Here is a 19,845-nt window from a genome sequence, read left to right on the forward strand (position 1 = left end):
GGACGGGCTTTAGGAGCAAACGTTAGGAAGAGATACTCTTGTGCTACAATCCTCAAGAGGTACAACTGCCAAGTCAAATCCCTACATATTGTCTAGACTACTCTGCAAGTGTAGGCTCGTTGGTCTAGGGGTATGATTCTCGCTTCGGGTGCGAGAGAGCCCATTGATTGGTGCCTGGCCCGATACTTTTTTACACATGTGTTTTTCAATTCTATAGACTCTGGACTGATGGATGGACAATGGTCGATGAACATTGGGCTTCCTAAGCCTCTTTGCGGACCGCCTCATTGCGCCATGCATTAAGGAGTCCCAAGTAGCACTCAGTCACCTTTCTGGATTTGTTTGTTAATTCATGGCTGTCCCATACCAATGCCTAAAGAGGCCCTTACATCTTCAGACTGCACGGCCTCTCAGCTGGCACACTTGTCTGAGTGTTCATGCTTGTAACGCCGTGTGTGTGATGAGCTGCATTTGTAAAGCTTTGGGCGTGAGGCATTTGATAAGTGTTCAAACAGAGACAATTGCACTGTTACTTGACCCTATTCTCTCAACCGCCAGAGGGCATAGCATGCAGCAGTTTCTGTAGTGTAGTGGTTATCACGTTCGCCTTACACGCGAAAGGTCCCTGGTTCGAGACCGGGCAGAAACAGCAGAGGGTGGCATTTTACACTTTTCATGTTCCACCATCTCGAAGCTCAAGCCATGAACTTATTTGCAGTTGCAACGGAAGAAGCAGTTCCTCTGACACGCTTTGAAATAAATTCTGAGTAGACGAGCGCACTCACATTTGCTCCGAATATGTGATGAATTAAAATTGCATGCCTGCATATGTGCGTGCTTATGTATAGTTGGATGGAAAGCTGAGGGAGCAGTTGTGCAATGCTATTTCTTACAGAAGGGTGGCGCTGCTTTTCCCTGAGCAATGTTCATGCACCCAGGCAGATGTGATATTGGATTTTTCTTTTTTTCAAGGGCAAAAGAAAATTCCTAGCCCTCAGAGCTTCTGCCAATGCAGATCCGGTGCAAAATGAAGGCTCTCACTCGCTCACTTTGTCCACTTTCAATTGATCAGCAGACCGCGTTGGTGTTGTGCTAGATTTCTTCTTCTGTGCATCAACAGCTCTTTTATACGTACCCTTCACGGGCGAATGGAAGGGAGGGTGTGCCACCAGCTTCATTGATCCTGATGTCAATGTGCCAACACCTTCAGGACGAGAAGAAGAGCTATGAAGACAGTCAGAGCATGCCGACTGGGGCATTCATTTGGCTCATACACCGACAAGGCTTTCAGCGGCAGGAACAAACTTCAGGAATAGGCATTCTTGGCCTCGAAGCCTAAGGGGGGTGGAAACGCTGAGTACAATTCCGTCAGATGATCACAGGACCGTGGCTCGTTGGTCAAGGGGTATGATTCTCGCTTTGGGTGCGAGAGGTCCGGAGGAGCCCGATCAAGGTGGGTAACTTGAGCTCCTTTTTTTTTTTTCCAATGTTATTTTCATTGGACAGACTCTCTGGCTTTCTCGGTAAGCAGTAGTCGATGAACAATTCACTTCCTGAACCTCTTTGCCTGCCATGTCCTTGCGACAAGCACTTTGTGTTCTCTGTTAGCTCTCAGTAACATTCCTTGATTTGCTTGTGAGTTTTGGCCGTCCGATCTCAAAGTGGAAATATGTCCTTCCCTCTGTACGCTGCATAGACCCTCAACAGGCATACTTGTATATGTGCGCATGCTTGATAGGACGTATGTTTTAGGCTGGATTGTGTGAGCTTCAGGCGCAAGGCATTTGATTAGTCTTTAAGCAGGTCCACTTGCACTGCCCTTTGCACCTGTTCTCCCAGTCCCTACAAAGGGATGCAAGCAGTTGTTTCTGTAGTGTAGTGGTTAGCACGTTCGAGACCGGGCAGAAACACTCTCTGCTGGCATTTTACACAAAATCGTTTTTTTCCCCTTTTGTCACACACAAATGTAAAGTATGAACTTATTTGCGTTCCCATGGAAATAGCATATGCTCTCAAGAGCTTGAGAAATACACTGGGAAGGCAAGCATCCTCACATGTATTGTGTATATGGGGCCAATAATAAAATGCACGCGCCTTCATTTTGTGTATGTAATGTTGCAGAGCACAGAGAGGATTTCTTTTCCCTACTGCTGGGTATTTGGGTCTCTGGGATCACAGTTGGGTCCGCTCCGTCCTCTGAAATGGTGCATATTAGTTACATAGGTTAGTGTACCAAAGAAATATCACATTTTCATATACAGCTTCTTCATTTCTGTGTTCTGAGGGATTACCAGTTGTAAGAAATGCACTTGCCGGTACAGTGATTCCCTGGCTTTCTCTGGCCCCGAGAAAGGCTTTTCCTCTGAACTGGGAACAGAAGTTGGACTGCTTCTGCTGAACTTCCTGAAAGCATAGCTGGCGGGAGGAGGGACTTTTTGAGTGCTGGGAAAATTTGAGCTGGAAATTTGCATAGGCTGGACAGAGATTGCTTGGAGCAGCCAAAATATAATAACGGCCATGGCGCTCAAGTAAAGCAGAAAGCTTTTAGTATACACCTTTTGCACTCTTTGTCAACGAAGCTGGGCTCTGTGAATGCTCACCCTACGCAAGAAAAGAGAACAGACTTTGCTGGTGACCTAAATATATCTCGCCTGATCGAGCACGATCGAGCTCTGAGTGAGCAGCTGTGCAATGGTCATCTTTACCAAGGGGAGATGCTGCTTTTGCCAGTGTCACGCCCATGCTCTCAGGGCTGGAGGGAGGAGGGCTGCTTTTTGTTTTTACAGGCAAAAGGAAAGGCCCAGCCCTCAGAGCTTCTGCCAATGCATATCCCAGCAGGTGCAAAATAAAGTCTCTCCCCCACCTTGCCAGCTGCAGATTGATCAGAAGACTGCTAGTCTAGTGTGTTGGGCCACTCTCTCTCTTCTGTGTATCGTCCCCTCTTATTACATAAACAGCATAAGGAAGGAAGGAAGGAAGGAAGGAAGGAAGGAAGGAAGGAAGGAAGGAAGGAAGGAAGGAAGGAAGGAAGGAAGGAAGGAAGGAAGGAAGGAAGGAAGGAAGGAAGGAAGGAAGGAAGGAAGGAAGGAAAGAAAGAAAGGAAGGAAGGAAGGAAGGAAGGAAGGAAGGAAGGAAGGAAGGAAGGAAGGAAGGAAGGAAGGAAGGAAGGAAGGAAGGAAGGAACAGTGTATCGCAAGCACCTTTCACCCTGATGTCAATGGTCCACCAACCTTCGGGATGAGGAGTAGACCTGTGAAGACGCTCAGCCTTTGCATCATTTAGGGACGAGGACGGGCTTTAGGAGCAAACGTTAGGAAGAGATACTCTTGTGCTACAATCCTCAAGAGGTACAACTGCCAAGTCAAATCCCTACATATTGTCTAGACTACTCTGCAAGTGTAGGCTCGTTGGTCTAGGGGTATGATTCTCGCTTCGGGTGCGAGAGGTCCCGGGTTCAAATCCCGGACGAGCCCATTGATTGGTGCCTGGCCCGATACTTTTTTACACATGTGTTTTTCAATTCTATAGACTCTGGACTGATGGATGGACAATGGTCGATGAACATTGGGCTTCCTAAGCCTCTTTGCGGACCGCCTCATTGCGCCATGCATTAAGGAGTCCCAAGTAGCTCTCAGTCACCTTTCTGGATTTGTTTGTTAATTCATGGCTGTCCCATACCAATGCCTAAAGAGGCCCTTACATCTTCAGACTGCACGGCCTCTCAGCTGGCACACTTGTCTGAGTGTTCATGCTTGTAACGCCGTGTGTGTGATGAGCTGCATTTTGTAAAGCTTTGGGCGTGAGGCATTTGATAAGTGTTCAACAGAGACAATTGCACTGTTACTTGACCCTATTCCTCTCAACCGCCAGAGGGCATAGCATGCAGCAGTTTCTGTAGTGTAGTGGTTATCACGTTCGCCTTACACGCGAAAGGTCCCTGGTTCGAGACCGGGCAGAAACAGCAGAGGGTGGCATTTTACACTTTTCATGTTCCACCATCTCGAAGCTCAAGCCATGAACTTATTTGCAGTTGCAACGGAAGAAGCAGTTCCTCTGACACGCTTTGAAATAAATTCTGAGTAGACGAGCGCACTCACATTTGCTCCGAATATGTGATGAATTAAAATTGCATGCCTGCATATGTGCGTGCTTATGTATAGTTGGATGGAAAGCTGAGGGAGCAGTTGTGCAATGCTATTTCTTACAGAAGGGTGGCGCTGCTTTTCCCTGAGCAATGTTCATGCACCCAGGCAGATGTGATATTGGATTTTTCTTTTTTTCAAGGGCAAAAGAAAAATTCCTAGCCCTCAGAGCTTCTGCCAATGCAGATCCGGTGCAAAATGAAGGCTCTCACTCGCTCACTTTGTCCACTTTCAATTGATCAGCAGACCGCGTTGGTGTTGTGCTAGATTTCTTCTTCTGTGCATCAACAGCTCTTTTATACGTACCCTTCACGGGCGAATGGAAGGGAGGGTGTGCCACCAGCTTCATTGATCCTGATGTCAATGTGCCAACACCTTCAGGACGAGAAGAAGAGCTATGAAGACAGTCAGAGCGTGCCGACTGGGGCATTCATTTGGCTCATACACCGACAAGGCTTTCAGCGGCAGGAACAAACTTCAGGAATAGGCATTCTTGGCCTCGAAGCCTAAGGGGGGTGGAAACGCTGAGTACAATTCCGTCAGATGATCACAGGACCGTGGCTCGTTGGTCAAGGGGTATGATTCTCGCTTTGGGTGCGAGAGGTCCGGAGGAGCCCGATCAAGGTGGGTAACTTGAGCTCCTTTTTTTTTTTTCCAATGTTATTTTCATTGGACAGACTCTCTGGCTTTCTCGGTAAGCAGTAGTCGATGAACAATTCACTTCCTGAACCTCTTTGCCTGCCATGTCCTTGCGACAAGCACTTTGTGTTCTCTGTTAGCTCTCAGTAACATTCCTTGATTTGCTTGTGAGTTTTGGCCGTCCGATCTCAAAGTGGAAATATGTCCTTCCCTCTGTACGCTGCATAGACCCTCAACAGGCATACTTGTATATGTGCGCATGCTTGATAGGACGTATGTTTTAGGCTGGATTGTGTGAGCTTCAGGCGCAAGGCATTTGATTAGTCTTTAAGCAGGTCCACTTGCACTGCCCTTTGCACCTGTTCTCCCAGTCCCTACAAAGGGATGCAAGCAGTTGTTTCTGTAGTGTAGTGGTTAGCACGTTCGAGACCGGGCAGAAACACTCTCTGCTGGCATTTTACACAAAATCGTTTTTTTCCCCTTTTGTCACACACAAATGTAAAGTATGAACTTATTTGCGTTCCCATGGAAATAGCATATGCTCTCAAGAGCTTGAGAAATACACTGGGAAGGCAAGCATCCTCACATGTATTGTGTATATGGGGCCAATAATAAAATGCACGCGCCTTCATTTTGTGTATGTAATGTTGCAGAGCACAGAGAGGATTTCTTTTCCCTACTGCTGGGTATTTGGGTCTCTGGGATCACAGTTGGGTCCGCTCCGTCCTCTGAAATGGTGCATATTAGTTACATAGGTTAGTGTACCAAAGAAATATCACATTTTCATATACAGCTTCTTCATTTCTGTGTTCTGAGGGATTACCAGTTGTAAGAAATGCACTTGCCGGTACAGTGATTCCCTGGCTTTCTCTGGCCCGAGAAAGCTTTTCCTCTGAACTGGGAACAGAAGTTGGACTGCTTCTGCTGAACTTCCTGAAAGCATAGCTGGCGGGAGGAGGGACTTTTTGAGTGCTGGGAAAATTTGAGCTGGAAATTTGCATAGGCTGGACAGAGATTGCTTGGAGCAGCCAAAATATAATAACGGCCATGGCGCTCAAGTAAAGCAGAAAGCTTTTAGTATACACCTTTTGCACTCTTGTCAACGAAGCTGGGCTCTGTGAATGCTCACCCTACGCAAGAAAAGAGAACAGACTTTGCTGGTGACCTAAATATATCTCGCCTGATCGAGCACGATCGAGCTCTGAGTGAGCAGCTGTGCAATGGTCATCTTTACCAAAGGGGAGATGCTGCTTTTGCCAGTGTCACGCCCATGCTCTCAGGGCTGGAGGGAGGAGGGCTGCTTTTTGTTTTTACAGGCAAAAGGAAAGGCCCAGCCCTCAGAGCTTCTGCCAATGCATATCCCAGCAGGTGCAAAATAAAGTCTCTCCCCCACCTTGCCAGCTGCAGATTGATCAGAAGACTGCTAGTCTAGTGTGTTGGGCCACTCTCTCTCTTCTGTGTATCGTCCCCTCTTATTACATAAACAGCATAAGAGGAAGGAAGGAAGGAAGGAAGGAAGGAAGGAAGGAAGGAAGGAAGGAAGGAAGGAAGGAAGGAAGGAAGGAAGGAAGGAAGGAAGGAAGGAAGGAAGGAAGGAAGGAAGGAAGGAAGGAAGGAAGGAAGGAAGGAAGGAAGGAAGGAAGGAAGGAAGGAAGGAAGGAAGGAAGGAAGGAAGGAAGGAAGGAAGGAAGGAAGGAACAGTGTATCGCAAGCACCTTTCACCCTGATGTCAATGGTCCACCAACCTTCGGGATGAGGAGTAGACCTGTGAAGACGCTCAGCCTTTGCATCATTTAGGGACGAGGACGGGCTTTAGGAGCAAACGTTAGGAAGAGATACTCTTGTGCTACAATCCTCAAGAGGTACAACTGCCAAGTCAAATCCCTACATATTGTCTAGACTACTCTGCAAGTGTAGGCTCGTTGGTCTAGGGGTATGATTCTCGCTTCGGGTGCGAGAGAGCCCATTGATTGGTGCCTGGCCCGATACTTTTTTACACATGTGTTTTTCAATTCTATAGACTCTGGACTGATGGATGGACAATGGTCGATGAACATTGGGCTTCCTAAGCCTCTTTGCGGACCGCCTCATTGCGCCATGCATTAAGGAGTCCCAAGTAGCTCTCAGTCACCTTTCTGGATTTGTTTGTTAATTCATGGCTGTCCCATACCAATGCCTAAAGAGGCCCTTACATCTTCAGACTGCACGGCCTCTCAGCTGGCACACTTGTCTGAGTGTTCATGCTTGTAACGCCGTGTGTGTGATGAGCTGCATTTGTAAAGCTTTGGGCGTGAGGCATTTGATAAGTGTTCAAACAGAGACAATTGCACTGTTACTTGACCCTATTCTCTCAACCGCCAGAGGGCATAGCATGCAGCAGTTTCTGTAGTGTAGTGGTTATCACGTTCGCCTTACACGCGAAAGGTCCCTGGTTCGAGACCGGGCAGAAACAGCAGAGGGTGGCATTTTACACTTTTCATGTTCCACCATCTCGAAGCTCAAGCCATGAACTTATTTGCAGTTGCAACGGAAGAAGCAGTTCCTCTGACACGCTTTGAAATAAATTCTGAGTAGACGAGCGCACTCACATTTGCTCCGAATATGTGATGAATTAAAATTGCATGCCTGCATATGTGCGTGCTTATGTATAGTTGGATGGAAAGCTGAGGGAGCAGTTGTGCAATGCTATTTCTTACAGAAGGGTGGCGCTGCTTTTCCCTGAGCAATGTTCATGCACCCAGGCAGATGTGATATTGGATTTTTCTTTTTTTCAAGGGCAAAAGAAAATTCCTAGCCCTCAGAGCTTCTGCCAATGCAGATCCGGTGCAAAATGAAGGCTCTCACTCGCTCACTTTGTCCACTTTCAATTGATCAGCAGACCGCGTTGGTGTTGTGCTAGATTTCTTCTTCTGTGCATCAACAGCTCTTTTATACGTACCCTTCACGGGCGAATGGAAGGGAGGGTGTGCCACCAGCTTCATTGATCCTGATGTCAATGTGCCAACACCTTCAGGACGAGAAGAAGAGCTATGAAGACAGTCAGAGCATGCCGACTGGGGCATTCATTTGGCTCATACACCGACAAGGCTTTCAGCGGCAGGAACAAACTTCAGGAATAGGCATTCTTGGCCTCGAAGCCTAAGGGGGGTGGAAACGCTGAGTACAATTCCGTCAGATGATCACAGGACCGTGGCTCGTTGGTCAAGGGGTATGATTCTCGCTTTGGGTGCGAGAGGTCCGGAGGAGCCCGATCAAGGTGGGTAACTTGAGCTCCTTTTTTTTTTTTTCCAATGTTATTTTCATTGGACAGACTCTCTGGCTTTCTCGGTAAGCAGTAGTCGATGAACAATTCACTTCCTGAACCTCTTTGCCTGCCATGTCCTTGCGACAAGCACTTTGTGTTCTCTGTTAGCTCTCAGTAACATTCCTTGATTTGCTTGTGAGTTTTGGCCGTCCGATCTCAAAGTGGAAATATGTCCTTCCCTCTGTACGCTGCATAGACCCTCAACAGGCATACTTGTATATGTGCGCATGCTTGATAGGACGTATGTTTTAGGCTGGATTGTGTGAGCTTCAGGCGCAAGGCATTTGATTAGTCTTTAAGCAGGTCCACTTGCACTGCCCTTTGCACCTGTTCTCCCAGTCCCTACAAAGGGATGCAAGCAGTTGTTTCTGTAGTGTAGTGGTTAGCACGTTCGAGACCGGGCAGAAACACTCTCTGCTGGCATTTTACACAAAATCGTTTTTTTCCCCTTTTGTCACACACAAATGTAAAGTATGAACTTATTTGCGTTCCCATGGAAATAGCATATGCTCTCAAGAGCTTGAGAAATACACTGGGAAGGCAAGCATCCTCACATGTATTGTGTATATGGGGCCAATAATAAAATGCACGCGCCTTCATTTTGTGTATGTAATGTTGCAGAGCACAGAGAGGATTTCTTTTCCCTACTGCTGGGTATTTGGGTCTCTGGGATCACAGTTGGGTCCGCTCCGTCCTCTGAAATGGTGCATATTAGTTACATAGGTTAGTGTACCAAAGAAATATCACATTTTCATATACAGCTTCTTCATTTCTGTGTTCTGAGGGATTACCAGTTGTAAGAAATGCACTTGCCGGTACAGTGATTCCCTGGCTTTCTCTGGCCCGAGAAAGCTTTTCCTCTGAACTGGGAACAGAAGTTGGACTGCTTCTGCTGAACTTCCTGAAAGCATAGCTGGCGGGAGGAGGGACTTTTTGAGTGCTGGGAAAATTTGAGCTGGAAATTTGCATAGGCTGGACAGAGATTGCTTGGAGCAGCCAAAATATAATAACGGCCATGGCGCTCAAGTAAAGCAGAAAGCTTTTAGTATACACCTTTTGCACTCTTGTCAACGAAGCTGGGCTCTGTGAATGCTCACCCTACGCAAGAAAAGAGAACAGACTTTGCTGGTGACCTAAATATATCTCGCCTGATCGAGCACGATCGAGCTCTGAGTGAGCAGCTGTGCAATGGTCATCTTTACCAAAGGGGAGATGCTGCTTTTGCCAGTGTCACGCCCATGCTCTCAGGGCTGGAGGGAGGAGGGCTGCTTTTTGTTTTTACAGGCAAAAGGAAAGGCCCAGCCCTCAGAGCTTCTGCCAATGCATATCCCAGCAGGTGCAAAATAAAGTCTCTCCCCCACCTTGCCAGCTGCAGATTGATCAGAAGACTGCTAGTCTAGTGTGTTGGGCCACTCTCTCTCTTCTGTGTATCGTCCCCTCTTATTACATAAACAGCATAAGAGGAAGGAAGGAAGGAAGGAAGGAAGGAAGGAAGGAAGGAAGGAAGGAAGGAAGGAAGGAAGGAAGGAAGGAAGGAAGGAAGGAAGGAAGGAAGGAAGGAAGGAAGGAAGGAAGGAAGGAAGGAAGGAAGGAAGGAAGGAAGGAAGGAAGGAAGGAAGGAAGGAAGGAAGGAAGGAAGGAAGGAAGGAAGGAAGGAAGGAACAGTGTATCGCAAGCACCTTTCACCCTGATGTCAATGGTCCACCAACCTTCGGGATGAGGAGTAGACCTGTGAAGACGCTCAGCCTTTGCATCATTTAGGGACGAGGACGGGCTTTAGGAGCAAACGTTAGGAAGAGATACTCTTGTGCTACAATCCTCAAGAGGTACAACTGCCAAGTCAAATCCCTACATATTGTCTAGACTACTCTGCAAGTGTAGGCTCGTTGGTCTAGGGGTATGATTCTCGCTTCGGGTGCGAGAGGTCCCGGGTTCAAATCCCGGACGAGCCCATTGATTGGTGCCTGGCCCGATACTTTTTTACACATGTGTTTTTCAATTCTATAGACTCTGGACTGATGGATGGACAATGGTCGATGAACATTGGGCTTCCTAAGCCTCTTTGCGGACCGCCTCATTGCGCCATGCATTAAGGAGTCCCAAGTAGCTCTCAGTCACCTTTCTGGATTTGTTTGTTAATTCATGGCTGTCCCATACCAATGCCTAAAGAGGCCCTTACATCTTCAGACTGCACGGCCTCTCAGCTGGCACACTTGTCTGAGTGTTCATGCTTGTAACGCCGTGTGTGTGATGAGCTGCATTTGTAAAGCTTTGGGCGTGAGGCATTTGATAAGTGTTCAAACAGAGACAATTGCACTGTTACTTGACCCTATTCTCTCAACCGCCAGAGGGCATAGCATGCAGCAGTTTCTGTAGTGTAGTGGTTATCACGTTCGCCTTACACGCGAAAGGTCCCTGGTTCGAGACCGGGCAGAAACAGCAGAGGGTGGCATTTTACACTTTTCATGTTCCACCATCTCGAAGCTCAAGCCATGAACTTATTTGCAGTTGCAACGGAAGAAGCAGTTCCTCTGACACGCTTTGAAATAAATTCTGAGTAGACGAGCGCACTCACATTTGCTCCGAATATGTGATGAATTAAAATTGCATGCCTGCATATGTGCGTGCTTATGTATAGTTGGATGGAAAGCTGAGGGAGCAGTTGTGCAATGCTATTTCTTACAGAAGGGTGGCGCTGCTTTTCCCTGAGCAATGTTCATGCACCCAGGCAGATGTGATATTGGATTTTTCTTTTTTTCAAGGGCAAAAGAAAATTCCTAGCCCTCAGAGCTTCTGCCAATGCAGATCCGGTGCAAAATGAAGGCTCTCACTCGCTCACTTTGTCCACTTTCAATTGATCAGCAGACCGCGTTGGTGTTGTGCTAGATTTCTTCTTCTGTGCATCAACAGCTCTTTTATACGTACCCTTCACGGGCGAATGGAAGGGAGGGTGTGCCACCAGCTTCATTGATCCTGATGTCAATGTGCCAACACCTTCAGGACGAGAAGAAGAGCTATGAAGACAGTCAGAGCGTGCCGACTGGGGCATTCATTTGGCTCATACACCGACAAGGCTTTCAGCGGCAGGAACAAACTTCAGGAATAGGCATTCTTGGCCTCGAAGCCTAAGGGGGGTGGAAACGCTGAGTACAATTCCGTCAGATGATCACAGGACCGTGGCTCGTTGGTCTAGGGGTATGATTCTCGCTTTGGGTGCGAGAGGTCCGGAGGAGCCCGATCAAGGTGGGTAACTTGAGCTCCTTTTTTTTTTTTCCAATGTTATTTTCATTGGACAGACTCTCTGGCTTTCTCGGTAAGCAGTAGTCGATGAACAATTCACTTCCTGAACCTCTTTGCCTGCCATGTCCTTGCGACAAGCACTTTGTGTTCTCTGTTAGCTCTCAGTAACATTCCTTGATTTGCTTGTGAGTTTTGGCCGTCCGATCTCAAAGTGGAAATATGTCCTTCCCTCTGTACGCTGCATAGACCCTCAACAGGCATACTTGTATATGTGCGCATGCTTGATAGGACGTATGTTTTAGGCTGGATTGTGTGAGCTTCAGGCGCAAGGCATTTGATTAGTCTTTAAGCAGGTCCACTTGCAAAGCCCTTTGCACCTGTTCTCCCAGTCCCTACAAAGGGATGCAAGCAGTTGTTTCTGTAGTGTAGTGGTTAGCACGTTCGAGACCGGGCAGAAACACTCTCTGCTGGCATTTTACACAAAATCGTTTTTTTCCCCTTTTGTCACACACAAATGTAAAGTATGAACTTATTTGCGTTCCCATGGAAATAGCATATGCTCTCAAGAGCTTGAGAAATACACTGGGAAGGCAAGCATCCTCACATGTATTGTGTATATGGGGCCAATAATAAAATGCACGCGCCTTCATTTTGTGTATGTAATGTTGCAGAGCACAGAGAGGATTTCTTTTCCCTACTGCTGGGTATTTGGGTCTCTGGGATCACAGTTGGGTCCGCTCCGTCCTCTGAAATGGTGCATATTAGTTACATAGGTTAGTGTACCAAAGAAATATCACATTTTCATATACAGCTTCTTCATTTCTGTGTTCTGAGGGATTACCAGTTGTAAGAAATGCACTTGCCGGTACAGTGATTCCCTGGCTTTCTCTGGCCCGAGAAAGCTTTTCCTCTGAACTGGGAACAGAAGTTGGACTGCTTCTGCTGAACTTCCTGAAAGCATAGCTGGCGGGAGGAGGGACTTTTTGAGTGCTGGGAAAATTTGAGCTGGAAATTTGCATAGGCTGGACAGAGATTGCTTGGAGCAGCCAAAATATAATAACGGCCATGGCGCTCAAGTAAAGCAGAAAGCTTTTAGTATACACCTTTTGCACTCTTGTCAACGAAGCTGGGCTCTGTGAATGCTCACCCTACGCAAGAAAAGAGAACAGACTTTGCTGGTGACCTAAATATATCTCGCCTGATCGAGCACGATCGAGCTCTGAGTGAGCAGCTGTGCAATGGTCATCTTTACCAAAGGGGAGATGCTGCTTTTGCCAGTGTCACGCCCATGCTCTCAGGGCTGGAGGGAGGAGGGCTGCTTTTTGTTTTTACAGGCAAAAGGAAAGGCCCAGCCCTCAGAGCTTCTGCCAATGCATATCCCAGCAGGTGCAAAATAAAGTCTCTCCCCCACCTTGCCAGCTGCAGATTGATCAGAAGACTGCTAGTCTAGTGTGTTGGGCCACTCTCTCTCTTCTGTGTATCGTCCCCTCTTATTACATAAACAGCATAAGAGGAAGGAAGGAAGGAAGGAAGGAAGGAAGGAAGGAAGGAAGGAAGGAAGGAAGGAAGGAAGGAAGGAAGGAAGGAAGGAAGGAAGGAAGGAAGGAAGGAAGGAAGGAAGGAAGGAAGGAAGGAAGGAAGGAAGGAAGGAAGGAAGGAAGGAAGGAAGGAAGGAAGGAAGGAAGGAAGGAAGGAAGGAAGGAAGGAAGGAACAGTGTATCGCAAGCACCTTTCACCCTGATGTCAATGGTCCACCAACCTTCGGGATGAGGAGTAGACCTGTGAAGACGCTCAGCCTTTGCATCATTTAGGGACGAGGACGGGCTTTAGGAGCAAACGTTAGGAAGAGATACTCTTGTGCTACAATCCTCAAGAGGTACAACTGCCAAGTCAAATCCCTACATATTGTCTAGACTACTCTGCAAGTGTAGGCTCGTTGGTCTAGGGGTATGATTCTCGCTTCGGGTGCGAGAGGTCCCGGGTTCAAATCCCGGACGAGCCCATTGATTGGTGCCTGGCCCGATACTTTTTTACACATGTGTTTTTCAATTCTATAGACTCTGGACTGATGGATGGACAATGGTCGATGAACATTGGGCTTCCTAAGCCTCTTTGCGGACCGCCTCATTGCGCCATGCATTAAGGAGTCCCAAGTAGCTCTCAGTCACCTTTCTGGATTTGTTTGTTAATTCATGGCTGTCCCATACCAATGCCTAAAGAGGCCCTTACATCTTCAGACTGCACGGCCTCTCAGCTGGCACACTTGTCTGAGTGTTCATGCTTGTAACGCCGTGTGTGTGATGAGCTGCATTTGTAAAGCTTTGGGCGTGAGGCATTTGATAAGTGTTCAAACAGAGACAATTGCACTGTTACTTGACCCTATTCTCTCAACCGCCAGAGGGCATAGCATGCAGCAGTTTCTGTAGTGTAGTGGTTATCACGTTCGCCTTACACGCGAAAGGTCCCTGGTTCGAGACCGGGCAGAAACAGCAGAGGGTGGCATTTTACACTTTTCATGTTCCACCATCTCGAAGCTCAAGCCATGAACTTATTTGCAGTTGCAACGGAAGAAGCAGTTCCTCTGACACGCTTTGAAATAAATTCTGAGTAGACGAGCGCACTCACATTTGCTCCGAATATGTGATGAATTAAAATTGCATGCCTGCATATGTGCGTGCTTATGTATAGTTGGATGGAAAGCTGAGGGAGCAGTTGTGCAATGCTATTTCTTACAGAAGGGTGGCGCTGCTTTTCCCTGAGCAATGTTCATGCACCCAGGCAGATGTGATATTGGATTTTTCTTTTTTTCAAGGGCAAAAGAAAATTCCTAGCCCTCAGAGCTTCTGCCAATGCAGATCCGGTGCAAAATGAAGGCTCTCACTCGCTCACTTTGTCCACTTTCAATTGATCAGCAGACCGCGTTGGTGTTGTGCTAGATTTCTTCTTCTGTGCATCAACAGCTCTTTTATACGTACCCTTCACGGGCGCATGGAAGGGAGGGTGTGCCACCAGCTTCATTGATCCTGATGTCAATGTGCCAACACCTTCAGGACGAGAAGAAGAGCTATGAAGACAGTCAGAGCGTGCCGACTGGGGCATTCATTTGGCTCATACACCGACAAGGCTTTCAGCGGCAGGAACAAACTTCAGGAATAGGCATTCTTGGCCTCGAAGCCTAAGGGGGGTGGAAATGCTGAGTACAATTCCGTCAGATGATCACAGGACCGTGGCTCGTTGGTCTAGGGGTATGATTCTCGCTTTGGGTGCGAGAGGTCCGGAGGAGCCCGATCAAGGTGGGTAACTTGAGCTCCTTTTTTTTTTTTCCAATGTTATTTTCATTGGACAGACTCTCTGGCTTTCTCGGTAAGCAGTAGTCGATGAACAATTCACTTCCTGAACCTCTTTGCCTGCCATGTCCTTGCGACAAGCACTTTGTGTTCTCTGTTAGCTCTCAGTAACATTCCTTGATTTGCTTGTGAGTTTTGGCCGTCCGATCTCAAAGTGGAAATATGTCCTTCCCTCTGTACGCTGCATAGACCCTCAACAGGCATACTTGTATATGTGCGCATGCTTGATAGGACGTATGTTTTAGGCTGGATTGTGTGAGCTTCAGGCGCAAGGCATTTGATTAGTCTTTAAGCAGGTCCACTTGCAAAGCCCTTTGCACCTGTTCTCCCAGTCCCTACAAAGGGATGCAAGCAGTTGTTTCTGTAGTGTAGTGGTTAGCACGTTCGAGACCGGGCAGAAACACTCTCTGCTGGCATTTTACACAAAATCGTTTTTTTCCCCTTTTGTCACACACAAATGTAAAGTATGAACTTATTTGCGTTCCCATGGAAATAGCATATGCTCTCAAGAGCTTGAGAAATACACTGGGAAGGCAAGCATCCTCACATGTATTGTGTATATGGGGCCAATAATAAAATGCACGCGCCTTCATTTTGTGTATGTAATGTTGCAGAGCACAGAGAGGATTTCTTTTCCCTACTGCTGGGTATTTGGGTCTCTGGGATCACAGTTGGGTCCGCTCCGTCCTCTGAAATGGTGCATATTAGTTACATAGGTTAGTGTACCAAAGAAATATCACATTTTCATATACAGCTTCTTCATTTCTGTGTTCTGAGGGATTACCAGTTGTAAGAAATGCACTTGCCGGTACAGTGATTCCCTGGCTTTCTCTGGCCCGAGAAAGCTTTTCCTCTGAACTGGGAACAGAAGTTGGACTGCTTCTGCTGAACTTCCTGAAAGCATAGCTGGCGGGAGGAGGGACTTTTTGAGTGCTGGGAAAATTTGAGCTGGAAATTTGCATAGGCTGGACAGAGATTGCTTGGAGCAGCCAAAATATAATAACGGCCATGGCGCTCAAGTAAAGCAGAAAGCTTTTAGTATACACCTTTTGCACTCTTGTCAACGAAGCTGGGCTCTGTGAATGCTCACCCTACGCAAGAAAAGAGAACAGACTTTGCTGGTGACCTAAATATATCTCGCCTGATCGAGCACGATCGAGCTCTGAGTGAGCAGCTGTGCAATGGTCATCTTTACCAAAGGGGAGATGCTGCTTTTGCCAGTGTCACGCCCATGCTCTCAGGGCTGGAGGGAGGAGGGCTGCTTTTTGTTTTTACAGGCAAAAGGAAAGGCCCAGCCCTCAGAGCTTCTGCCAATGCATATCCCAGCAGGTGCAAAATAAAGTCTCTCCCCCACCTTGCCAGCTGCAGATTGATCAGAAGACTGCTAGTCTAGTGTGTTGGGCCACTCTCTCTCTTCTGTGTATCGTCCCCTCTTATTACATAAACAGCATAAGAGGAAGGAAGGAAGGAAGGAAGGAAGGAAGGAAGGAAGGAAGGAAGGAAGGAAGGAAGGAAGGAAGGAAGGAAGGAAGGAAGGAAGGAAGGAAGGAAGGAAGGAAGGAAGGAAGGAAGGAAGGAAGGAAGGAAGGAAGGAAGGAAGGAAGGAAGGAAGGAAGGAAGGAAGGAAGGAAGGAAGGAAGGAAGGAAGGAAGGAACAGTGTATCGCAAGCACCTTTCACCCTGATGTCAATGGTCCACCAACCTTCGGGATGAGGAGTAGACCTGTGAAGACGCTCAGCCTTTGCATCATTTAGGGACGAGGACGGGCTTTAGGAGCAAACGTTAGGAAGAGATACTCTTGTGCTACAATCCTCAAGAGGTACAACTGCCAAGTCAAATCCCTACATATTGTCTAGACTACTCTGCAAGTGTAGGCTCGTTGGTTTAGGGGTATGATTCTCGCTTCGGGTGCGAGAGGTCCCGGGTTCAAATCCCGGACGAGCCCATTGATTGGTGCCTGGCCCGATACTTTTTTACACATGTGTTTTTCAATTCTATAGACTCTGGACTGATGGATGGACAATGGTCGATGAACATTGGGCTTCCTAAGCCTCTTTGCGGACCGCCTCATTGCGCCATGCATTAAGGAGTCCCAAGTAGCTCTCAGTCACCTTTCTGGATTTGTTTGTTAATTCATGGCTGTCCCATACCAATGCCTAAAGAGGCCCTTACATCTTCAGACTGCACGGCCTCTCAGCTGGCACACTTGTCTGAGTGTTCATGCTTGTAACGCCGTGTGTGTGATGAGCTGCATTTGTAAAGCTTTGGGCGTGAGGCATTTGATAAGTGTTCAAACAGAGACAATTGCACTGTTACTTGACCCTATTCTCTCAACCGCCAGAGGGCATAGCATGCAGCAGTTTCTGTAGTGTAGTGGTTATCACGTTCGCCTTACACGCGAAAGGTCCCTGGTTCGAGACCGGGCAGAAACAGCAGAGGGTGGCATTTTACACTTTTCATGTTCCACCATCTCGAAGCTCAAGCCATGAACTTATTTGCAGTTGCAACGGAAGAAGCAGTTCCTCTGACACGCTTTGAAATAAATTCTGAGTAGACGAGCGCACTCACATTTGCTCCGAATATGTGATGAATTAAAATTGCATGCCTGCATATGTGCGTGCTTATGTATAGTTGGATGGAAAGCTGAGGGAGCAGTTGTGCAATGCTATTTCTTACAGAAGGGTGGCGCTGCTTTTCCCTGAGCAATGTTCATGCACCCAGGCAGATGTGATATTGGATTTTTCTTTTTTTCAAGGGCAAAAGAAAATTCCTAGCCCTCAGAGCTTCTGCCAATGCAGATCCGGTGCAAAATGAAGGCTCTCACTCGCTCACTTTGTCCACTTTCAATTGATCAGCAGACCGCGTTGGTGTTGTGCTAGATTTCTTCTTCTGTGCATCAACAGCTCTTTTATACGTACCCTTCACGGGCGAATGGAAGGGAGGGTGTGCCACCAGCTTCATTGATCCTGATGTCAATGTGCCAACACCTTCAGGACGAGAAGAAGAGCTATGAAGACAGTCAGAGCGTGCCGACTGGGGCATTCATTTGGCTCATACACCGACAAGGCTTTCAGCGGCAGGAACAAACTTCAGGAATAGGCATTCTTGGCCTCGAAGCCTAAGGGGGGTGGAAACGCTGAGTACAATTCCGTCAGATGATCACAGGACCGTGGCTCGTTGGTCAAGGGGTATGATTCTCGCTTTGGGTGCGAGAGGTCCGGAGGAGCCCGATCAAGGTGGGTAACTTGAGCTCCTTTTTTTTTTTTCCAATGTTATTTTCATTGGACAGACTCTCTGGCTTTCTCGGTAAGCAGTAGTCGATGAACAATTCACTTCCTGAACCTCTTTGCCTGCCATGTCCTTGCGACAAGCACTTTGTGTTCTCTGTTAGCTCTCAGTAACATTCCTTGATTTGCTTGTGAGTTTTGGCCGTCCGATCTCAAAGTGGAAATATGTCCTTCCCTCTGTACGCTGCATAGACCCTCAACAGGCATACTTGTATATGTGCGCATGCTTGATAGGACGTATGTTTTAGGCTGGATTGTGTGAGCTTCAGGCGCAAGGCATTTGATTAGTCTTTAAGCAGGTCCACTTGCACTGCCCTTTGCACCTGTTCTCCCAGTCCCTACAAAGGGATGCAAGCAGTTGTTTCTGTAGTGTAGTGGTTAGCACGTTCGAGACCGGGCAGAAACACTCTCTGCTGGCATTTTACACAAAATCGTTTTTTTCCCCTTTTGTCACACACAAATGTAAAGTATGAACTTATTTGCGTTCCCATGGAAATAGCATATGCTCTCAAGAGCTTGAGAAATACACTGGGAAGGCAAGCATCCTCACATGTATTGTGTATATGGGGCCAATAATAAAATGCACGCGCCTTCATTTTGTGTATGTAATGTTGCAGAGCACAGAGAGGATTTCTTTTCCCTACTGCTGGGTATTTGGGTCTCTGGGATCACAGTTGGGTCCGCTCCGTCCTCTGAAATGGTGCATATTAGTTACATAGGTTAGTGTACCAAAGAAATATCACATTTTCATATACAGCTTCTTCATTTCTGTGTTCTGAGGGATTACCAGTTGTAAGAAATGCACTTGCCGGTACAGTGATTCCCTGGCTTTCTCTGGCCCGAGAAAGCTTTTCCTCTGAACTGGGAACAGAAGTTGGACTGCTTCTGCTGAACTTCCTGAAAGCATAGCTGGCGGGAGGAGGGACTTTTTGAGTGCTGGGAAAATTTGAGCTGGAAATTTGCATAGGCTGGACAGAGATTGCTTGGAGCAGCCAAAATATAATAACGGCCATGGCGCTCAAGTAAAGCAGAAAGCTTTTAGTATACACCTTTTGCACTCTTGTCAACGAAGCTGGGCTCTGTGAATGCTCACCCTACGCAAGAAAAGAGAACAGACTTTGCTGGTGACCTAAATATATCTCGCCTGATCGAGCACGATCGAGCTCTGAGTGAGCAGCTGTGCAATGGTCATCTTTACCAAAGGGGAGATGCTGCTTTTGCCAGTGTCACGCCCATGCTCTCAGGGCTGGAGGGAGGAGGGCTGCTTTTTGTTTTTACAGGCAAAAGGAAAGGCCCAGCCCTCAGAGCTTCTGCCAATGCATATCCCAGCAGGTGCAAAATAAAGTCTCTCCCCCACCTTGCCAGCTGCAGATTGATCAGAAGACTGCTAGTCTAGTGTGTTGGGCCACTCTCTCTCTTCTGTGTATCGTCCCCTCTTATTACATAAACAGCATAAGAGGAAGGAAGGAAGGAAGGAAGGAAGGAAGGAAGGAAGGAAGGAAGGAAGGAAGGAAGGAAGGAAGGAAGGAAGGAAGGAAGGAAGGAAGGAAGGAAGGAAGGAAGGAAGGAAGGAAGGAAGGAAGGAAGGAAGGAAGGAAGGAAGGAACAGTGTATCGCAAGCACCTTTCACCCTGATGTCAATGGTCCACCAACCTTCGGGATGAGGAGTAGACCTGTGAAGACGCTCAGCCTTTGCATCATTTAGGGACGAGGACGGGCTTTAGGAGCAAACGTTAGGAAGAGATACTCTTGTGCTACAATCCTCAAGAGGTACAACTGCCAAGTCAAATCCCTACATATTGTCTAGACTACTCTGCAAGTGTAGGCTCGTTGGTCTAGGGGTATGATTCTCGCTTCGGGTGCGAGAGAGCCCATTGATTGGTGCC

General features: G+C 47.4%; 10 non-coding genes across 10 annotated transcripts; all 10 read left to right on the top strand.

Annotated features, from left to right (window-relative positions):
- Window positions 1-576: 576 nt before the first annotated feature.
- On the top strand, window positions 577-649 carry TRNAV-UAC (transfer RNA valine (anticodon UAC)). The gene has a single exon. It is a non-coding gene; the product is annotated as a tRNA-Val (tRNA).
- Window positions 650-3,401: 2,752 nt separating this feature from the next.
- TRNAP-CGG (transfer RNA proline (anticodon CGG)) lies at window positions 3,402-3,473 on the top strand. The gene has a single exon. It is a non-coding gene; the product is annotated as a tRNA-Pro (tRNA).
- Window positions 3,474-3,888: 415 nt separating this feature from the next.
- TRNAV-UAC (transfer RNA valine (anticodon UAC)) lies at window positions 3,889-3,961 on the top strand. Its single transcript has one exon. It is a non-coding gene; the product is annotated as a tRNA-Val (tRNA).
- A 3,199-nt stretch (window positions 3,962-7,160) lies between these two features.
- TRNAV-UAC (transfer RNA valine (anticodon UAC)) lies at window positions 7,161-7,233 on the top strand. The gene has a single exon. It is a non-coding gene; the product is annotated as a tRNA-Val (tRNA).
- Window positions 7,234-9,965: 2,732 nt separating this feature from the next.
- Window positions 9,966-10,037, top strand: TRNAP-CGG (transfer RNA proline (anticodon CGG)). The gene has a single exon. It is a non-coding gene; the product is annotated as a tRNA-Pro (tRNA).
- A 414-nt stretch (window positions 10,038-10,451) lies between these two features.
- TRNAV-UAC (transfer RNA valine (anticodon UAC)) lies at window positions 10,452-10,524 on the top strand. The gene has a single exon. It is a non-coding gene; the product is annotated as a tRNA-Val (tRNA).
- A 2,731-nt stretch (window positions 10,525-13,255) lies between these two features.
- Window positions 13,256-13,327, top strand: TRNAP-CGG (transfer RNA proline (anticodon CGG)). The gene has a single exon. It is a non-coding gene; the product is annotated as a tRNA-Pro (tRNA).
- Window positions 13,328-13,741: 414 nt separating this feature from the next.
- Window positions 13,742-13,814, top strand: TRNAV-UAC (transfer RNA valine (anticodon UAC)). Its single transcript has one exon. It is a non-coding gene; the product is annotated as a tRNA-Val (tRNA).
- Window positions 13,815-16,545: 2,731 nt separating this feature from the next.
- TRNAP-CGG (transfer RNA proline (anticodon CGG)) lies at window positions 16,546-16,617 on the top strand. Its single transcript has one exon. It is a non-coding gene; the product is annotated as a tRNA-Pro (tRNA).
- A 414-nt stretch (window positions 16,618-17,031) lies between these two features.
- On the top strand, window positions 17,032-17,104 carry TRNAV-UAC (transfer RNA valine (anticodon UAC)). The gene has a single exon. It is a non-coding gene; the product is annotated as a tRNA-Val (tRNA).
- The last annotated feature ends 2,741 nt before the right edge of the window (window positions 17,105-19,845 follow it).

This window comes from Ambystoma mexicanum, unplaced genomic scaffold (genome assembly GCF_040938575.1).
Source record: "Ambystoma mexicanum isolate Mex_15411 unplaced genomic scaffold, UKY_AmexF1_1 Mex_scaf133, whole genome shotgun sequence".
In the NCBI taxonomy this organism is placed as follows: Eukaryota; Metazoa; Chordata; class Amphibia; order Caudata; family Ambystomatidae; genus Ambystoma; species Ambystoma mexicanum.